Source organism: Panthera pardus, unplaced genomic scaffold (assembly GCF_024362965.1).
Source record: "Panthera pardus isolate Hobbes unplaced genomic scaffold, ASM2436296v1 HiC_scaffold_15, whole genome shotgun sequence".
Lineage (NCBI taxonomy): Eukaryota > Metazoa > Chordata > Mammalia > Carnivora > Felidae > Panthera > Panthera pardus.
This window is the reverse complement of record NW_026526710.1, coordinates 88,672,915-88,691,744: the sequence shown is the minus strand read 5'-3', so window position 1 is coordinate 88,691,744 and position 18,830 is coordinate 88,672,915. Positions and strand designations below refer to the sequence as shown.

The 18,830-nt window shown below is 54.7% G+C and overlaps 1 protein-coding gene across 1 annotated transcript in view; it reads left to right on the top strand.

Moving 5' to 3' along the window:
* PARD6G (par-6 family cell polarity regulator gamma) overlaps positions 1 to 18,830 on the top strand; it is a 90,077-nt gene that overhangs the window by 48,281 nt on the left and 22,966 nt on the right. The window lies entirely within an intron of this gene.

Below are 18,830 nucleotides of genomic sequence, written 5' to 3'. Positions count from 1 at the left end.
TGCATGAGTGTGTGTGTCCTACTATAACCCAGAGTCTTTGGTTATGTGCCTGGAGTGATTTTGCTTCGGGATGGCATGACGTTCAGGTAACTTTGGCTCCAAATTTAGGGAGATAGGAAAGACAAAGTTAATTTACTTTCATTAATGTTAGTTTTTAATCCCTTCTTCCTAATGTGTTAAAAGTTAAAACACCTTCTGAGGACATAATTGGCCATTCAAAATGGATTTGTAAGTAGATACCCAGTGGCTTAGGCAACTGTGTGCACCAGGGAATTCATTGCTCATAGCAGCCAAGTGAATCAGCACTCACTAGACTTTTACTAGTTGAGGTAAATTACTGGCAAATATCCAGGCTGCCCACCTAAAGTGTACAGGACCTTCCAGATCATCATAGACTACGATTTTCTTTTCTTTCATTTAAAAAAAAATTTTTTTTAATGTTTATTTATTTTTGAGAGAGAGAGAGAGCACGCGCAAGCGGGGGAGGAGCAGAGAGAGGAGGAGATACAGAATCTGAAGCAGGCTCCAGGCTTGGAGCTGTCAGCACAGAGCCTGACATGGGGCTTGAACTCACGAACCGTGAGATCATGACCTGAGCCGAAGTCGGACGCTCAACCAACTGAGCCCCCCCAGGCGCCCCTACGATTTTCTAATAGTACTCCAGAAAGAACAGTTTCCTTGAGTCCAGAGCAGGACCTGGGAGGATAAGAGGGCCTGATGTAGATGCATGCTCAGCCCTGTGTTGGATCCTGAGTGTCGCAGGGCACTGGGAGGCACCGGATCCAAGCACAGATGATGAGGGGAAGCCCCAGAAAACAAGCCCAGACACCTGCTCCAGGTTTATCTCCGGGCTTAGCCTCTCTCCTCACCGTGCTGGAGATGGCTTGTCTGCTGAGGTCTTGGTTGTGCCCTTGCCAACTCAGAGGACTGGACGGGGGTCTTCCCCACCCAGGGGAGCGAGGCCCCCTGTCCACAGGTCGCAGGGAGGGAGGGTCTCGTCAGCCGAGTGAGGAAGGCGCAGGCTCTCAGGGCTGCCCGAGGTGGTGGCCGTCACTAAAGTGGTGGCTTGAGGGTGAAGGAGGCGCTTTCCTCGTTCCAGACTGGTGTCATCTGTCACCGTGGCACCTGAATCTCTGCCTCCATCCTGCCTCTCAGTTGCTTATCTGGTAAAGGTGCCGTTACAGCTAATGAAACAATGTTGGTGAAGTGCTGAGGCTCCTTGGTTCGTGTGAAGCATCACTGAAGCCACGCGAACACGGGCTTTGTTTCACCACTCTCCTCCCTTCCACGGACTGAAACCAACGGCAGATGTTTGTCACCACCCTGGGAATGCTGCTGCCTCTTCTGCAAAGCCCGAGACTTCACTGCTGTCGCCTCCGAGAACTTCACAAAAGCTGGGATAGAACTGTCTGGAGTGGCCAAAAGTTCCAAGTTTGTACAAAGTAGGAGGAAAAGAGCCTTCCGCACAGTGGATGGCCGCCGTGGTCAGAGATGCACTACAAACCAGCACGGCTGTGATCACGGCACCTCAGAGGAGTGGGGGTGGGTGGGGGAGGTCTGCAGTCGGCCAGGGCTTCCCAGGTGTGGCAGCCCCTGTCCCCCACCATGAGACCCGCAGCCTGGGGACAGGCGTGGAAATGGAGATGCGAACATATCCAAGAAAGCGAGGCAAGTTTAATTCCCTAGCAGTGATTTTAGCCCAGTTGGGAAGGAGAATAGATTAAAAGTCAGGAGACGGTTAGGATCTCTCACAACGCTTACCCTTAGGAGGCGTTCTGAGACTGCAGCACCAGGGAAGCGTGTGCTGTTGGCCGGTGAGACTGAGTACTTCTTGTTTCCTCCAAACCTGGAAGGAACCATTTTATTTTGTAATAAAGTTTTTTGAACAAAGACTTTATTGAGATACAATTTATATATCACATAATTCACCCATTTCGAATGTGCAGTTCAGTGGTTTTTAGGGTGTTCACAAAATTGTGCCACCATGAACAAAATCAGCTTTGGAGTCTTTTCGTCACCCCAAAAAGAAAGTCTGCACCTGTTAAGTTCTTTCTCCCCCAGCCACTGGGCTGGTCTCCATCTCTGTGGATCTGCCTGTCCTGGACATTTCACGTAAGTGAACTCGTGCAGTACGTGGTGGTCCGTGACTGGCGTCTTTCACTCCACACCGTGTTCCTCAAGGGTAACCGTGAATGACACTCCATCGTGTGGATGGGCCACGGTCTGTTCCATTCCTTCACTGATGGACACTTGAGTTGTTTCCCCTTTTGGCTGCTGTGAACATTTGTGTACAAGTCTCTGCACACGGGGTTCCATTCAGTCTGGGGGTTCCTCGAAAGCGTAAACAGGGAGTCACCGCGTGACCCAGCAGCTCGCCTTGGGGGTCACTGTTACTTCGTCGTCTCCCACCTGGGCACCTCCCACATCCTTTTCTCAGCTAACTGCCCTGACTAGAACCTCCAGTGCAGCATCCCGTCCAGGAGCGGACGTCCTCGCCCTGCTCCTGACCTTCCTGATGGAGGCTTCACCTTTCACCATCCCCATGACTTTTGCCGTGGGCTCTTCATGAATGCTTTCTATTGGGTTGAAGGTCTAATGTTTGTTTCTTACATCAGGGGTTAAATGCATCTGGGGGAGGGTTCTTAATTTCATCTTGTTTGAGAAATAAAACGGACCAAGGAAAACAGAGCTACTGAGCACTAACGTATTTACAAAAAAAAAAAAAAAAATCTATAAAATCAGGGTTTGAAGCTCTTTCTGTAGCGTCAGCCTTCACTGAACATGCATCCCTGGGGTTAGAGTTTAGGTCTGTGTCTGTACATGTGGCTTCTTTAACTGCTCGGCGCAGACGAGGATGTGTGAGTGGATCTCCTGACTTGGAGAATTTTAACTTCATGCCACAGCCTTGTGTACAAGATACTCTTTTCTCCCCACCCCACTTTTTTTTTTTTTTCCCTTCTTTCTTAAAAGAAGTGTAAGAAGTCATTGAGGCTGGTTTTGATATGGAAAGATCGTGCTGACTGGTTTACTAAATTCAGCTTTTGTGGCCTGGGGGCTGGTGGGGAGCTAAAGCCAAAGGAATGTCTGTAGAAGGAAGGAGGTTTTTCCCCGTTATTCATAGCACAGGGATGGAAACAAAGGATGAAACCATTCAAGGCCACACTGGAGGCCCTGCGGGAGCCAGGCCTGCAGCGTATGCCCTCGGGACCAGTGAGAATTGTCTCAAGGGTGCTGGCAGTCTGTCAGTTGGTTGTTTTAGTTTTTACAAGAACCATTGGGAAGACCAGCATATTTTCCCCCCTGTGCTGTTTGTGTCTTTGCCCAGTGCTCAGTCATGGCTAGTTTCACGGAAGCTCCTCGGGTCTGGAGGTTCTCATTTCTTCGATGCCTCCTTCCGACGGTGAACTTGCGGGAGGATGCGGGCAAGTGGGCCGGTCTCCAGGGAGGACCTCTGAGCCTCCCCTCTGCGCTGATGGCCGCTGGCTGGCCCCCAGGCTCGGGGGATCTCTGACCCGTGGCTGGCGTGCTGCTCCAGCTTTCTGGCATGTGGTGCCCTCGACTACTGCACAATAGACTAAGGCTGTTTATCACCTCCCAGGTGATTTCAGGGTAATTGAGAAAAGTGTTGGATTAGCGCCCGTTTTTCCAGTGAAAGCTGTCTTTATGCAGTTTGTGTTCGTTCTGAGAACACATTGGCCAAAAACATTAATACCTTAGAGTGGGAATTAACTTTTAGTATGTATTTTCAGGTATTATTAGAAATAAGTTTAGAGTTGAGGTATCAAAATGTGTCAAGATTGATCCCTCGGCCATTAACAAATAAACGTGTTTATTGTCAGTAGAGGCTGAGTTCTCTAAGATGGTTCCAGAGCCCAGAGCCACACGCAGCACCTGTCCTGGCTCCTTCAGCCCTTCCTTGAGTGCGACTGGGAACGGAAAGCAGGGCTGCTACTTGTCTGAGCCACCCAGCAGAGTGGCCAGGCGTTTTGGGAGAGGGACTCAGCGGTTCAGGGTCAAAGGCAATGTCACACTGTGGATGCAGGAGGACCTCGAGTACTTTGGGTGACATGGCCAGCAGATGGCAGGACACCCAGCCTCAGTTTCCCTCCTAGCACAGGCGAGGAGCAGAGAGGCAGATACAGGTGTGCGAGAGCTCTGGCTCACGGGGGCTTCCCACCGGCGATACGCACGTGGTCCCAGGATCTTGTTAGGGTGCAGGTTCCATCGAGCCAGGCCAGCTCTGATTTTGCTCGTCTCGCTCCCTGGGCAGCTTCACAGACCAGCCTGCACAGCGAGACCCTGCAGCGGCTCACACAGGGCTGGCTTGGTTCCACCGGGAGGGGCGACACCAGACCCCGTCGGGCCAGGAGTAGAAGACGGGTCCCAGTAGGGGCCACACTGTCATGAGAATGGCCCAGCCCTCCCCTGCCGGCCTCCCGTCCCAGCCTGCCATAGGCCCGGACCCAGACTACACGCCTTGTGTGGACGCTGGGGTAAGAGAAGGGTCACTTCTGCAGGCAGCTGTGTGGGTGCTCCGTGTCCCGAGTCAGAACCCAGGATGGCTGGGGGTGAGTTCCTACGGAGGCCCAGACTCAGGTGTTCTGAAGGCTGCTTCCTACACCACCCCATGTGTTCCCATGTACACACTGCGGCTCCCGGAGACCCGGCTGGGGCAAGGACAGCCACATGCCCGTCACCTGCCCTCCCGGGGCTCCTCCATTGTGGGGATGTCATGCCTGCTCCCGCCCCAGGACCTGGTTTCTCCTGCTGACCATAGCCTGGTCTTCTGGCCCATTCCCTGTGTGTGGCCCACAATCCCTTCCAAGCCTGAGAAAGGCTCCCAAGTGCCAGGCTCTCGGGCAGTGGACAGACAAGCCCTCCTGAGGCTGCAGCCAGGAGACAGGAGCACAGGTGGCTGCAGGGAGTAAGGGACGGGGGCTGTCCAGATGTGGTTTAGGTCAGGGGCCCACCTGCACTGCACCCTCACAGTGGCCCAACCACACACAGACACCACAGGGCCACACTGGTTCTGTCGTTCGACCCATGTTTTCACACAGTGACTGTTACTCAGTTTCAGGCCTCTGGGCAGCCAGACTCTGCAGGGGGCCACCTGCCACGTGCTGGACATGTGTGCACATCGGGGGTTGTACCTCGGCACTGCCGACACCCCAGCCGCCTAACTCTGCTGTGGGGGCATCCTGCGTGTGTGGGGTGCTGATAAGCCCCCTCCCACGTGATGCCAGTAGCACCCCCAGTTATGACACCACGTGTCCCTTGGGGTCAGGAACCTCTGGGGTAAGTCATGACTGTTCCCTGGGTGTCCTTTTCGGTGCTGTGATGAGGAAGGGGCTGGGCTTACAGGCTGAGGGTCTTGCTTCCCCGGGAAAGGCCAGCCCCCCGCCCCCGCCCCCCCTGGCTCTCAGGCATGTGGAGCATGTGCTGACGTAATAGGCTGGAGCTAGACCAGTCTTGCTTCTTACAGAGATCAAGAGTTCCCACCATGCTGACTACCCCATCACTCTGGCATCATAGAGACAAATAGTTGTTGTTTTTCTTAATGTTTGCTTATTTTTGAGAGAGAGAGAGAGAGACAGAGATAGAGATAGCATGAGTGGGGGAATGGGGAGGGGCAGAGAGAGAGGGGGACACAGAATCGGAAACAGGCTCCAGGCTCCGAGCTGTCAGCGCAGAGCCCGACGCGGGGCTCGAACTCATGAGCTGTGAGATCATGACCTGAGCCAAAGTCAGACACTTAACCGACTGAGCCACCCAGGCGCCCCAAGACAAGGAGTTTTAAAAATGAGCCGGTCCTTCCGGAAACTTCCAGGGGCCATTTGCATGCCCCAGCCCCTGGGGTGGTTTCCAGCTCTGCTGCAGGTTAGCATCACAGGGGAACTTTAGGAGATAAGGACACCAAGTCCTGGGCCCAACCAGGGGCTGGCTGATGCCCACGATCGTGTTCATGATCAGTCAGGAGGGCCCAGCGTCCCTGCCTACTGTCCTGTCCCACACCCTACCGGGAACCTCCCTGCACAGGAGCAGGTCAGCAGGTCTGCCCAGGACTGTACCTCCCAGAGCAGAGCAGGCTCAGAGCCTTGACTCTGGGGCCACCAAACTTGACTCTCCCTTGTCTTGAACACGACTTTGGACCCTGCCAGAGTCACAGCGCGCAGTCTGGTCAGACTTCTGCCTCCGTCCACAGGGAGGGGGCCCGGTGGGCGCAGCTCTGCCAGCCAGGCCCCCACCTACTGCTGCTGTCTCATCAGTCTCTCCCAGAGTCCTTAGCTGGCTGCCAGGAAACCCGCCTGCACATCGGAGGCTTTGGCACAGCCTCACAGGTCGCAGACCATGGGAGCATCCGTGTTAGAGCCTCACCCCTAACCGACGCGTGCGGTCAGTAGGATCGTTTGGGATCTGTGTTGCCCCAATCATTTGCTCTCATGGGACGGCACTCCCCATGGTAGCGATGACCACCAGGCTTCAGGGGTAGCCGTGGACTATTCGGGGTAAGCCCTAGCATTGTTCTCTGCCCCGGCACTCACTTATCCAATGAGAAGGTGCAGCCTTGGGGGTGAAGCGGCTGTGCCAAGCCCCAAGCCCTGGGGGCACCCGTGCCCGTCCGCTGGCTGTCCCACTGCCGGCACAGGCCCCACTCCCAGCTGCTGGCTGGCCTTTCCCCCTTGGATCTGGGGACGCCAGAAGCGCGGCCAGCCCAGCAGCTGAGACTGCATGCAGGGAGGCTCAGGGGCAGGAGGAGGCTCCAGGGCAGGGGAGGGGAAGCGTGGCTTCGTTGGGGGACTCCACTCCCATCCGCCCGCTGCAGTGGTGTTGGGGGGGCCAGGAGACAGCCCTGGCGGGGGAAGGAATTTCCCTGCACCGGCTGAGTGGGCAGGGGCGTGTTGCTGCAGTTCGAGGCATGTGGCCTCATTGTGAGGGATGATGTCATCTTGCCCTGGCCTAGCTGTGTGTCTGAGGCTGCCCCTCTGAGACACACCTGAGTGATTTCAGCTCCCAGCGATTACCCAGTAAAAATGTTCCCCTCTAGTTACACAAATATGGCCGCGGTCATGCTTCCAGGCCCTCCCTTTAGAGGCTCGTGGGCTTGGTGCCGGGAGGTTTGGCGAGGAGTCCTCCTCCGGCTCCTGTGGGCTTGAGGCAGGAACGGCAAGTCCCAACTGGGGCTTTGTAATCAGCGCCCCCCCTCGCCCCCCCCCCCCCCCGCCGTCTCTGTGGCTTCCGCAAAAATGTAGGAAATCGGGTGGTTGATTCTTTCCCTTGACTCTGCACGTTCTTGATGAGTGGTCGGCCCAGATTGGATTTTCCTTCTCCCTTCTCGTTCTTCCCCTCCTTCCCAGCAGGAGGGGTAAGTGGCATAAACCCTTAAGGCTGTTTGGGAGTTAGGCAGGGTCAGGGCCAAGGTCAAGGGGAGAATTCGCTGCCCAGTGACCGGCCAGGCTCAGGGAAAGACACCTAAGGAAATCACGTTGAGTGCCCAGAGGCCCGGACACAGTGCCCTCCTCACCCCCTCACCCCCTCACCCCTTTTGTCATAGATCCACATCCTGTTTGAGCAGCACAGAAAAGTTAGCCCCCGGCATCGTCCCACAGACCCTTGTCCGTGACTGACCTTTGCTCTCTGCCATGCGTGTTCTGCAGATGCAGACTCCCTTTGGTTTTCCAGGTGGTCATGACCAGAGCTGTGCTGAAGGCGTTGCTCCTTCAGACTCTGAATGCCCTCCCCCCACACCTCCCACCCCCACAGATCTGCTGCCCACCCCCCCTCCCTGGGGCGGCCCCAGAGCAGAGACAGCCCAGGAGTCTGTGTGCCTGTCGTGGGCAGGGTGAGGGCTGGCCACTAGGACACATGAGGAATCAGGCTGTTGGCTTGTCAGTTTCCCAGAAGACAGAGGCTCTGGAGAAGTCTTCCTGCCTTGAGTGCAGCCCTCAGGCCACAGCCGCGGTGACCACAGAGCTCACAGAAGACCAGAGTGGCTTGAGAGGCGGGAGTGCTGGTCCTTAGCCCTGGGCTGGCCCGGCATGCTCTGCTGGGTGGGGTTTTGTTGAGATGGCCGCAGTTGCTGGAGATCACGCAGAGATCCTGTGTACGCGGCCCGCATTCCCCAATGGCGACACTTTACACTGTGTGGCAAAATGTCACACGTTGACATGATCCGCCCATCCTGTTCAGGTCTCCCCAGCTTCCCACACGCAGTCACTTGTGTGCACTCATGCAGTTTTTAAGGGCAAATCTCAGCACTGCAATATCTGGTAAAATCAAACACACAAGGAAAAGTCTGTATTTACTGTCTGTGGCAATATGTGCTGTTTCATGGGACTGATTTCTCCTGTGCTTGTTTCCTGTGTTTTTTAGGGCTCAGTGAAGGGCTCCTTACTCAAACAGTGGCTCACCTGCGGCCTGTGTCTGACACCTGTCAATACTTGCCCTTGCCTTGTGGCCAGGCCCTTAGGGCTGGGCAGTGTATGAGATCTGCATTCCCAAGGCAAGTGGGCCCCAGGGGAAGCCTGCAAGGCTGACTTGTGTTTTTATTTGTTCCCGTTTTTACGTCTGTCTCCACTCCCTTCTCCCGCTGTAACAGGCCCTTCCCTGAGTCCCAGAGCAGCCGCTTCCTCTATGGTCTGGGGCTTTGGGGGGTTTTGTTTTCGGTTTTGATGCGAGTAGGAAACATACTTTAAAAGTAAGACAACTGGTTCTAAAAAACACATTTTCTAAATCCAGACTTAGGGTTAGCATGTGTCCAGGAGTCTCTTCTCACTGTGCTGGACTTTTCCAGGTGGAGACATCAGGAAAAATGTCTCCTCCTTGCACACACACTTGAAGTCTGGTCGAGCACCTGCTCTGATGTACTGTCTTTCCCGTCCCTGCAGCACTGCTCCCTCCTGTTGGCCGTACTTCTGTTACTGATGCTTTCCAGGTAAAACATGAGTTCCACCAGCTTTAAGAAGGTGTCCCTTGGGGCCCACACATCCCTCCTGACCTGTCCCAACCTCTGTCTTCATCGTGACTCTTCTCCATTTTCTGGGCCACTCCTCCCCACCACCCTCAGAGTAAAACCATAAGCCTGCCCTTCCAAAGCATCTCCTCCAGGAAGCCTGTCAGGATTTACTGTTCTCTAGTCAGAGGACACAGTAGGTTGCTGGGGCTGCTGGGCAGTGGGGCCACGGGATTCAGAGATGCTGCCTGTGGAGCCTTCGTAGAAACAGGCTGACGAGCTCGTCGTGTGTGTTGGCTCAAAGCTCAGCACCCTCACTTCCAGGTACACGTGGGTGTTCACTGGAGAGCGGTTTTGGGGGATCAGATGTTAAAATAGGGGCACATCCTTCCTGAGAGCCCTCGAACTTAGAGACAGCAGATTGCAGGAACGGGCTGTGAGCCGAGTGCACGTGCTGTGGACCGCATCGTTGACTGCAGATCTGCACAGTGAAGCCTCAACCCCAGTGTGAGGCAATTAGGGTTAAATGAGGTCATGGGCGGGGCCTGGTCATCACAGAAGAGGAGGAGCACGGTCTTCCCCACCAGAGCTCCTCTGCTGGGCAGCAGGTCCACAAGGAATGGCATAAACCACCCAGCACGCCATGTTTTGTTACCGCAGCTGGAGCTTACTAACAATGTGTTTCCAATTCTGCAACAAAACAGTTATTAAGGTGTTACTTTATGTATTATCTGTATGCCATACTGTGATGGTTGATTTTATGTGTCAGCTTGAGCCTGAGGGATGCCAGGGTAGCCGGTAAAACATCACTTCTGGTGCATCTGTGAGGGCATCTCCAGAGCAGACCAGCCGACTCTCTCTCTCCTTGAGCTGGAGCGACTTCTCCTGCCTTCAGCCGGCCGAGCTCCTGGCTCTCTGGCTGGCCCTCCATAACGTCCTGAGCCAGTTCCTGTAGCAAAGCTCTTCTTCCACACGTGCTGTGCACGCCCCATCGGTTCTGAGAGCCCTGACTAGTGCACACATGTTTCCTTGCACGAAATGGTCTGGGGAAGCGTGTGCCAGACCGTGATCGGGAGGGGCAGGATTCCCCGGGCGTTTTCCTTCTGTTGTGTGTATTTAATCCACTCGAGGCAGTCTGCCCCCAACACATGGAGTTGAATGTGCTGTCTGCATATTGTTTAGAGGAATGAATGCGTGAGAAACAAGTGAGCAGAGGGTAACGGGGGCTTTGCAGTGACACCTTCACTTCAGCAGAGGAGCAGTGCCCCCGGGTCTTCCTCTGCGTCCCACGTGGTGCAGCCACGGGAGCACCTGGGTGGCCCCATTACTTGGCGCTGTTGAAGGAAGCTGTCATTGGCCCCGAGGGCCAGAGGACCAAGGAGGAGACGGGTGGGAAGCTCTTGTCTGGGCCCCGCTTCCAGGAAGGGGTATTCTCAGCCAACTTGGCTTCTCGGGGCCTCAGGAAAGTCCCCTGGGAGTGGCTGTCTGGCCCACTGCGTCTGCCCCTAGTCTATGGACCTCAGGGATGCCGGGCTTGAGGGCTGGGCCCCATAGCACGGCTGCACAGCCGCAGCAGGTCGGAGGACGGGTCAGGTGGTGAACTTCCAGCAGGCCTCTTTGTGTTTCGTGCTCAGGATCCCTGGGAGATGTGGGCACCGGCTCAGGAATGGCAGATAACTCACCCTGGGCCGACAGGGCTGGACCGGGAGCCGGGCTTCTTCCTGTGTCCTGAAACCACAAAACTAAGAAGATCAGGTTCAGGGACACACTTATCACTGACCTCAGTGTTCACATCAGTAACTGGGACCCTGAAATCAGCAGAGTGTTGGGAGCTGCCCAGGACTGAGGACACAGGAGCCCCAGCATCCTTCATGGTGTGCTTTGAAAGTCCAAAAGCCGTGGCAAGGTATTTCAGAACTAACTTTATTTGTACTTTGAGGTGCTCTCCAGAAAGATCTGTTGTTTGAGGAAACTTCTAACGGAAAAGAACGAACGTTGGTTTGTGCTCTCTCCCCCTTTTGCAGGCGGGTCAGGGACCAGTTCTTGTTGTCTTGGCCTGCGTCTCGCATTCTCCTCCACGATAGGCTTTTCCAGCAACCCAGAACGACGCGTTTCCTAGCACACATCACACTCATGTGAATTTGGGGAAACTCGTAGCTGTACTCGTCGGTACTTAATCCCTTAACTCAGAACTTTCCACACTGCATAGTGGGTTTGTTCGTTTTTACATCATGCTGGTTCCAGACGACTTCTGTACACGCCTGGCATTTGGGGTCGGACGTCCTTTCCAGGACAGACAGACAGAGCTCACAGACCAGACCCCAAGCGCAGGGCGTTATGTGTGTTCCTGTTTTTTTGAACCTGGGCCACAGCAGCCTTACTTAGAAATGACCTTGGGGGGGGGCGCCTGGGTGGCTCGGTCGGTTAAGCGTCCGACTTGGGCTCAGGTCATGATCTCACGGTCCGTGAGTTTGAGCCCCGCGTCGGGCTCTGTGCTGACAGCTCAGAGCCTGGAGCCTGTTTCAGATTCTGTGTCTCCCTCTCTCTCTGCTCCTCCCCTGTTCATGCTCTGTCTCTCTCTCAAAAATAAATAAACGTTAAAAAAATTTTTTTTTAATTAAAAAAAAAAAAGAAATGACCTTGGGGTCAAACAGGGACATGACTTTGGATGAGGTGATGGTTTCCTAAATATGACACCAAAAACAACAAAAGAAAAGACAGATAAACTGGACTTCATCAGAATTTTAAGCTTTTGTGTCAAAAGATACTATCAAGAAAATGAAAAGAACCAACAGAATAGAAGGAAGGTATTTTCAAGTCATTTTTCAGAGACTTCTATCTAGAATATCGAAAGAACACTCACATCAGTATAAAAAGACAGCACAGGGCACCTGGATGGCCCAGTCGGTTGAGTGTCTGACTTCGGCTCAGGTCATGATCTCGAGGTTCATGAGTTCGAGCCCCGTGTCTGTGCTGACAGCTCGGAGCCTGGAGCCACTTCGGATTCTGTGTCTCCCTCTCTCTCTCTCTCTGCCTTCCCCCTCTCGCTCTCTGTCTGTCTCTCTCTCTCTCAAAAATAAGTAAACGTTTTAAAAAAAGTAAAAATAAAAAATAATGATAATAAAAAGACAGCCCAGATGAAAGTGGGCAAAGCATCTGGACGCACTTGTCTCCAGAGACGACACACAAGTGGCCAGTGAGCACAGGAAAAGGTGAAAGATGGATAAAAACAGATGTGGCAAAATCTTTAGACGGTGCTGGTTGGTGGGAATATAAAATGGTGCAGCCATTGTGGAGAATGTGGAGAACAGTTTGGGGGTTTTCAGAAAGCTGGACATAGAGCTACCGTCTGGCCCAGCGATTCCACTCCTAGGGATACACCAAGAGAAATGAACACGTCCACGCGGAAACTTGGACACCCGTGTCCACAGCAGCATTATTCACAACAGCCAAGAAGTAGGAACAACCCAAGTGTCTGCCAGGGATACAAGGATAAACCAAATGTGGTCCGTCCGTACCACAGGATAGATGATCAACCATGAAAAGAAGTGAAACACTGGCACCCACTGCAATGTGGATGAACCTTGGGAACACCACGCAGAGTCAACGAAGTCAGACACAAAAGGCCACGTGTTGCGTGAGTCCACTTGCGTGGACACTCAGAACACTCGACCGACACAGAAAGGAGAATAGTACTTGTTAAGGATAGAGGGAGGAGGGCCCCGGATGTGCGTTTCTTTGGGGTATGATGGACATGCTTTGGAATTAGATAGTTATGATGGTCCCACAACATTGTTAATATTCTAAAAACCACTGGATTGAACACTTTAAAGTAGTGTAAATGGTGAATTTTATGTTGTATGAATTGTATCTCGATAAAATGAAACTTCAAGGCAAATGCACAGGAATGCTGCACACGGGCCGGTGACACCAAGTAAACAGCTGGACAGGTGCCTGTGTCCTGGAGCACTTGGTGCCCCATGCTGACCTCCCCCGCCCCCATGACTGGGGCAAGGGGTGTGGCAGGTCTTCCCCAGGGGATTCCAGGTGTGAGAAGAAAACATAGTAAAGTACTGACAGTGAAGACCCAGTAGAGGGGGTACAGCTCTATAGATTTTTAAATTTATATTTGCTTCCATCTTTTCCCATAGTGAATATGGGTCATTTGAGTTAATTCTTTTAGTAGAGGGAAGTAACAGCCCTAACTCAAACAAGAGGCTTCTTAAATGCTCTCCAAGGAAGTTTAAACCCTCTTCTGCTACTCCCTTCCCTGTATCTCCTTGCCTTGGGCTTGGAGGGTGGGGGGAACATTCCAGAAACAGGACCCCAAAGTAAGTGAGGAATTTTATGCCCTAGGCTTCCTTTCTTCCTGTAGTGGTAGAAATAAAATGTTCTTTAAATGTTACCGAAAATACTACCTAGGTGAAAACTAGCATTGTGTTTTTCGTCAAAAGAAAAGCTTGTTGTCAGTTTCTAGCCTCTCTGAAATCTCACGTGAGGAGAGTTTATTTTGGAAAAAATGTGTTCTAAAGTGAGCGGAAGGAGGGCTCAGGACTGGCCATCTCGGTGGTGGGTTTGGGTCTTGTGACAGCAGGATCAAACTGCCTCCCTCCCCCTCAGCCCTGAGTGCCTGAAGGGCACACCTGCATCCCCACCTGTCGTCAGGTTCTTTCAGCTTCTCGGGGCAGACAGGTGTGTCTCAGCCCACCTGCCAGGGCCACTCCTGACCTGGGCATCCTCCTACCCTGCCGCGCACTAGCGGATGGAGGATGCAGGGCTCCGCCCACCGCGAGGTGGGTCTCGAGCACATTGTCACTGCTAATAATAAAGAACTGAAGATTTCTAATGACACAGTTTACACAGAAGAGCGGATCCACAGATACGATTATCATAAGCACTCGCTTGCTCTCTGCCGACTTCTGGGGAGGGGGTCAGCTGCCCTGAGGCTGCTGGGTTGGGGGACGGCGAGGCTCCCAATCTGGTCAGTCGCCTGCCCTGCCTGCCCAGCACCACCCCCTCCTAGGCTGAGGGGTGTGCCCTGGTGCTAGAGAAGGTGATTGCTCAGGACCAAGCCCCGCCGAGCACCCAGTGCTCCTTTGTCGACCCAGAACCAGTCCCTGGGGCGAGATGTGCTGACAGGACCACAGAGAGCCTATCTGGAAGGTGCCAGGGAGGCAGGACAGGCAGTCCAGCAGGCCTAGGGGGAGGGAGGCAAGAAGGAAGGAAGGGAGGGACGGAGGAGAGAGAGAGAGAGAAAGAGGAAAAAAAAAAAAAAAGAAAAGTGACAACCACCAAGTTTAGAAGATACCACTGTGCTACTTAGAAACAGATCCTGTAACTTGAGAAGTGAGAGTCCCCAAAAGCCAACTCTAGATCAGGGACCACTGTTCAGGGACAGAGGCACCCTCCCTGCCATGGGACATTGCAGCTCACCGAGAGGGGGGCCCCGCCTCCAGGGAGCTCTGTGGGTGACCTCAGGCCCCGGCCTCTTCCCGGCCTCTCCCTCAGAGCCTCCTGACAGCATCTGCCGGGGCCCTGCCAGGGCCAGCACCGTCCGCCCTGTCCTCAGTGTGGGTCCGCCTGCCCTCGTCCCACAGGTGGTCCTCGGTGACCTGGAACTTCCAGGTCTTTCCCTGATAGGGTCATTAGTAGATGAACTTTGACGGGTGCTGAGTGTCCGCACAGAACCCTGTGAGTGTGCAGCCAAGAACCGCAGGCGCCTCGGGGTGGGAGCCCTTTGTGTTGGTAGTGTGATATCGTGCCTGTAAAGGACCGAAACGCGCGTTTGCCTTCAGAGATCATCTCAGTTGCTCTGGAAAGGGGTCCTGGGACCACAGCTACAGGAGGGGCCCTGATCGGCCTAAGCCATGGGACGCCCAAGCCCTTGACTGAGGAGTGGGTTGAGAGGTCTGCAGGGAGCCCCCAGCAAGGAGGAGGAAGACAGGCTGACCTGTGACCACCCAGCCCTGCAGTTTACAGCTGCCGAAGCCACACGTCCCCTGCGTCCTCTGAGCTGCTTGACAGCAGAGTCCAGTAGACTCTGCCAGTCTTCTTACTGTGCATTCGCCTGGAGTCCTTTTGTAAAAACGCTTATTAAACTTGCTTTGAACGTGGGACCAGCCCCGACAGAAGCAACCGCAACGCCAGGACAGATGTTGGAGCACATAAATGCATGCTCCCAGGTGCCCTCCCGCCTGCACCTCTGGTGCTCCCAGCAAGTGGGGAGGAGGAAGGAGAGTGTGGGGAGGGAGTCAGCTGGTGGGCCAGGCGGAGCCTCTGACAGCGAGACCTGTGGTCCCGGGAGCACCCCCCTCTGTCCCGAGCTGCGGTGCGGGGCGGCACGAAGGTGGGCTCGGGGACCACCTGATGCCTCCGAAGCCGTGGACGCCTTTGTAACACGTGGCACAGTTGGTTTTGCAACCTAGGTGGCAGACGTTTAAAATGTTGACATTTCCGGTATCTTTAAGAGTAAACTCTTGTTCTGACCTGTTTCCGATCCAGTAGTGTGGTTCCTCCAGAGTGTTCTGTGTGTCTGTCCAATTATGGAAGCGAGAGCTTCTCGGTCTTAACGACCCTTGGACAAGCTGGGACTGGAGGAGGCATTTTTACGCGGTGAAACTACTCTGTCCCCTCCCCTGCTGTCCCCTTCACTCTCCCCTGCTCTCCCCTCAGTCTCCCTCCTGTCCCCTCCCCCTCCCCTCCTTCCCTCTCTTCTTCCCCTTCCCCCTCTTTCCCCTCCCCCTCCACGCTCCCTCCTTTCTCTTTTTCATTTCTAGATTTCCTTCACCCTGAAGCCAGCAGCCACTTCCTTGCAGCACTTCCTGTAGGGTTTTGTCCCCAGGTGACTCTCCTAGATGACCGAGGTGGGACAGACTCAGTGGCTCATCTTGTGATCCTGATATCAAATTGGGCTGATTGGTGGCTCTTCTCTTCATGATGCCTTAAAGTTGAGGGAGAGAAAGAGACGCTCAACTCCTGGGATGAGAAGCGCAGTCTGCGGCAGTGAGGCAGGTGGGCGAAGCTCGTCTTCTGGTTCTGAAGGAGAAGCCATGGTTTCTGCATCTGCCTGAGCGTATGCGTGGAGCACCCCATGGACACCCCGCAGCCCTCACCCTGGCCAGCCCCTGCGTGTCCACAGCATCTGTCAGGCATCACCGCGGCTGCCTCTTTGCAGAGTAGAGCAAGCATGTGCACAAGGCCACTACCATCGTTGCAAATCAAACGTAGCGTAGGTGGTGTTTTCTCACATTTGTGCATTTGTGCTGTCACTGGGAGAGCCTGGTTGCCTGGGGATGTACAGGGCAGGGCACGCTTTCCAGTTGGAGGGACAGCCTGGACCTCCTGTTACACTCGCACCGAGAGCCCTTAGATGTGCTCACTGTCTGACCTGGCAAATCTGGTTCTGGGAATTCGCCTTAACGAAAAGATCAGAGGGGCACCTGGGCGGCTCAGTGGGTTAAGAGTGCGACTTGGGCTCGGGTCATGATGTCGTGTTTCGTGAGTCCGAGCCCCGCGTTGGGCTGACAGCTCAGAGCCTGGAGCTGCTTCAGATTCTGTGCCTCCCTCCCTCTGTCTCTGCCCCTCCCCCGCTTGCGCACATGCTCTCTGTCTCTCTCAAATATAAACAAACATTAAAAACAAAAACGATCAGCAATGTGCACAGCCACCTGACTCTTGTTTGTAAGACCTCAAAGGTTGGGTTAAATAAATTCAAGCAAATTTATACAGCGGAATCTTTCGGAGTTTTTAAAAGTGTCTCGAAGCAGAATATTTACCGACCAAATGTTTCCAAACCATGGCATTAATGGGAAAAGCATCACACTATACAGCAGTATAGTGTGTATTAGAAAATACAGCAGTGAGCGTGTATTATTTCTGAAATGAGAAGAAAAGGCATTGATTAAAGCACAGCCACCAGCAAAAGAGCAGCCGTACGGGACACAGGTGCCCTTTGCGACAAGAATGCTTCGCACTCTGGGGCTGGAGCCCCGGGTGTGACCTGTGCGGCTGCCCCGAGGAGGTGTCTTCTACATGGGGGAGGGGGCTGTGATGGGTAGTTCACACTCCAGCTGCACGGGGTCAGCGGGCTGTGGGGGCGGCGCACAGACAGGCATGTGAGTCCCACCCCAGAGCACCTGCTGCATCGACCGCTCCCAGGCCCTCGGACGCCAGCCCTGCAAAGGGAGCACAGCCACGCGGAGGCCAGTCTTGGTGCTGACGCACCGGCCCCGCCTTTGGGCTCTTGGGGGCCACGTGTCCCTCCTGTGGGGTGGCCCAGGCACCTTCCACCATCTCGGGGGCACGAAGCCCTCTCTCCTAAAGTGAAGGGGAGCCCGGCTCCGAGGCCACCAAACAAAACCCCTCTTCCCTGTTCTGTCCTTGATACAGATTGTCGGTGTTCCTGGTTCCAGAATAACCGAGGCTGCCTGGGACACACGTGCTGGTTGGGTAGAGCTTTGTTTTATTTTTGCCAGATAAGCAGCAAGACTGACAACATTCACTTTCCCCCTTACCCGCTGCCCCGTCCCGATGACCGACAGGAGACCGTGTGCCACGGGTGTGCGTGTTCCCAGGTAGGAACGCACCAGGAGCCGTGGCCGCTGCTCTGCCATCTCCTGGAGCTGGTGGGCAAGTAGACAGGCCCTGACGTCCCGGCGAGTGGGGGGGAAGCTGAAGCTAGGAAGCTGTCCGGCTGGCCCCTGGGCCGGTCTGCCCTCCTGGTCTGCTTCCCCAGGGGCTGTCCCCCGTCGCACCGCTGCTGTGGCCTGTCGTCGAATGGGGGGAAGCTGAAGCTAGGAAGCTGTCCGGCTGGCCCCTGGGCCGGTCTGCCCTCCTGGTCTGCTTCCCCAGGGGCTGTCCCCCGTCGCACCGCTGCTGTGGCCTGTCTGTCCCTGTAGACACTTCTAGTCCTGGAGTTGACTGGGCCGGGAACTGCGTGTGGGACCGTGAGCTCCTGAGAGCAGGTACCACTTAGCCAGTGTGCCTCCTGCAGACTCCAAAGTAGCTGTGAGCTGAGCAGATGGGTGGCCGGGAGTCAATGGCAACTATTTTACAGTTAAAAGCTCATGCATTTGATCACATTAATTCAATAAGCGGTTACTCTGTTTTGTAAATGTCAAGCTTTGACTTTCCTGTTAGCTCCTGTCTTTGCAAATTATGCCATAAATATTGAAGCATGCCCAAAGGTGCTTCAGGACTGATGCTGGTGAGGAAGGGTGTACGGGTTCTGTGCTTGCAGAAGTATTTACTGAGGGCCTCTGGCAGACAGCTGCACCATGTGGGGGGGCTCGAGGCAGCTCCTTCCTTGGCCCCAAGGTAGCTGCTCAGTGTGACGGGTGAGGGGAGCAAGGCGCTTTCCTTGGGCGTCACCCCCCGGCCATCAGGTAGAAGAGGCGTGCGGTGTGTCCCAAGTGCTGGGCAGCAGGAAACAGGGAGTGGCAGGGGGCAGCTGGGAACTTTCCAGGGCACCAGGGACGGAGGCCCCGCAGAAGAGACTGTGTTTGCAGCTTCTCCCCTTCGTGGGGGAGGGTCTGGGCTCCGGGAGCCTAGTGCTGGCCGGCTTGCCAATGTCCCAGCCAGGTCCGTCCCAGGTCAGGGAAACCACAGGCATGGGGTGAGAAGAGGGTCTTGCCTCTTTTTCAGGCCGACAAACTGCGTCTTGTGCTTTGTCCCTTTGGCTCCTCATCCAGGTGAGACGCACAGGTGGCAGGCATCCGTGCTCCTTGGGGCTATAGGGACATGGGGCCCTGGTGGCCTCTGGGGGCCCAGACTGGCTCTAAAAGGGGAGCCAGCTCCAAAAGTGGTTCCGTTGCAGGACAGGAGACAGGCAGAACATGTGGTGACTTCTAGATCTGTCCGTCCCCTCCCCTCCTGTATCCTG